Genomic DNA, 2937 nt, shown 5'->3' with positions numbered 1-2937 from the left:
GGAATTTATTTTTCCTTCAATGTAAGCAAGTTGTTGTTAAGGAATTACAATATATTAATATGTGACCTGGTCTACGAAAAGGGGGCTAACGTGCGAAAACTAGTTTTCTGGGAAAAGCTGTTAAAAATAATCGTCAGTTTCTCGTTATCTCATTAATTGTTCTCTTTTTTTTGACACCTAAGCCCCCTTTTCGTAGACCAGGTCACATATATGATTACGGGAGATCGCTGTGCTATCTATTCCGGTGCATAAGATCCTTTTTTTTCCAGCATTTATATATGTACATGGATTTAGGGATTTCAAAAAATCGATTTTTTTTATTAACTTATAAGATCTACAACACCTCTAGAATATTGTTCTAAATGTTCAAGTTGATCCGAGTAATAGCTTCGAAGATACAGCCTTGAGAACTTGTACGCTCGAGGCTGCTTTTATTGTCACTCAAATCTTTAACCGCATTTTTCTCGAAACTGTGTTTTTGAAGTTGGTTGGCAACCTTTCTCGAGAACTACTCAACCGATTTTCATGAAATTTTACACAGGTCTTTGAGATACTATTCTTAAAGACTTGAATGAAGGTTTTTTCTTGATTGCAACTATTTGAAAATAAAAATATTGCGAAATTTTTACTGAAATTTAGTTTTTTGTAAAAATGTCTGCCACAAATCCAATATTCATTTTTTGTTTGTCCTTCCTCCAAGTTCTAATGGCCGAGTTTAAAATATTTTGTTCAAAAATGTCAGAATTTCTTCATTGAAAGTGTACTATGTTTGTAACAATACAATAAAAAATTGTTGAAAAAGGCTGTTTTTTATCCGAGGAAATCCATGTAATCCTTAATAAAATTTTTAATTCACTTTTGGTAAGCCTAGGCCGGGATGACCTTACTTCTTTGATGCCACCACCAAGATTATCAAGCACTGCTTCTTTAACTTTTTCGATGTTATTGTCATTATCGCTTGAGACAAGTTTTCTATGACTTCATGGCTTGTATTCGTTAAAAAGTGAAAAGTGATTATTTACGGTACACGCATTTTAAAATTATATATGAACAATTCATTACAAAATATTTCTATTGTTTCCGACAAAAATTGTTTAAACCTCTTTCTAACCTTCTTATTATAATATACGATATATTTGTTAAATTGATTTAACAAAAAACTTACAGATGGGAACCATTTTATATTGACAACTGTAAGTTTACTTATACATTTTCAGTTAATAACTAAAATGTAATAATTATAATAACAAATATTTTTACTAAATTATGAAATGTGGCTATTTTGTTCATCTTTATCGATTACAAAAGAAGAGTCTAAATTTTCATTAATAGCATTTAAATTTTGGAAAAATGTATACGGAAGAAGAGAAGGTAGATAGGAGTGCAGCCCTGTTATCTATCGGGCTCAATTATTTGATGTGCCATTTTGATTCACGTTTCACCTTCTCTCTCAAACCATTTAGAGGTTTCGATGAAGCTACTTATGTCTGATATGCTTTTAGTAGAAAACCATTCAAGGTTTGGTGCTTGATGGATTCCAAGGGTTTTGTGTCGGATCTGTGCTAGAGCTGGGCATTCACAGAGAAAGTGGAAAATTGTTTCATTGTTCCCTGCTATTCCGCAGCCTCGCCAGATGTTGTTGTAGGGCATATCCATTTTGGACGCATGTTCCCAAAATGGCCAGTGCCCTGTTGTGGTAGCTGTTAGTCTGTAGATACTTTTCCTTGACCTATTTAATAAGTCGTTGGTTCTTTTCCTATCAATAATTGTTCAGTTATAATTCCCTCTACTTGATGGAAATGGTACGAAGCTATCTTAAAGACAGGAAACTACTATACGATACGAGTGATGGCCCACAAAGTAAGGAAATAACCTCTGGAGCAGCGCAGGGATCAATACTTGGACCAGATCTATGGAATGCCAGCTACGATGGAATCTTAAACGTTGAAATGCCTGACGATTGCTACCTCGTTGGCTACGCAGACGATATCGCCGCGGTCATAACCGCGCGTAACCGACATTGCCAGGCGTCGACTGACACAAGTTATGATACGAACACAGACATGGTAGGACTCACACGGCCTCATCCTAGCGGCTGAAAAAACAGAACTGATCCTGCTTACTAGGAAACATATCCTGCTGGAGGTTAACATGCAAGTTCATTCAGAAACTATTAAAACGACGAAAACCCTAAAATACCTTGGAATAAGAATGGACAACAAATTGACGTACTGGGCTCAAATCCAACATGCTGCAAAAAAGTCAGCAAATATAACCATGGCGCTATCAAGACTCATGGCAAACATCGGAGGCCCACTTGCAAGTAGAAGGAAATTGCTTATGGACACAACACAGTCAGTGCTACTATACGGTAGCGAAATATGGGCCGATACATTAAATGTAGAACATAGACGAAAAGTGCTTGCTAAAGTGCAGAGAACAGCAGCCTTGAGAGTCGCCTCGGCCTACCGCACTGTATCCGAATCCGCAGTGTTAGTGATAAGCGGCGTCATCCCAATAGACCTTCTCGCAAAGGAGAGAAGACAACTCTGGCTATGGAAGAAAGACGGAATAGAAATACACATGGCCACAAGACAACAGGCGAGGAAGCAAACTCTCGAACTCTGGCAAGATCGGTGGACAAGGGAGAGCAAAGGAAGATGGACCGCAAAACTGATTAAAGAAATAGAGAAGTGGCACAGTAGAAAACACGGCGAGGTAAACTATATAACACAGATGCTATCCTGTCACGGGTATTTCCGAAAATACCTATACAAGGTGGGAAAAGCAGAAAGCCCAGCATGTATTTACGGAGACGAACCACTAGACGATGCAAACCATACCATTTTCAAGTGCCACCGGTGGAAAGAAGCACGGAGGACTGTACAAAACAAACTCGGAGAACTAAGTGCGGAAAATCTCTTAGAAAAAATGACA

This window comes from Bactrocera neohumeralis, chromosome 2 (genome assembly GCF_024586455.1).
Source record: "Bactrocera neohumeralis isolate Rockhampton chromosome 2, APGP_CSIRO_Bneo_wtdbg2-racon-allhic-juicebox.fasta_v2, whole genome shotgun sequence".
In the NCBI taxonomy this organism is placed as follows: Eukaryota; Metazoa; Arthropoda; class Insecta; order Diptera; family Tephritidae; genus Bactrocera; species Bactrocera neohumeralis.
The sequence above is the reverse complement of the archived record's forward strand: the minus strand, read 5'-3'. Positions refer to the sequence as shown.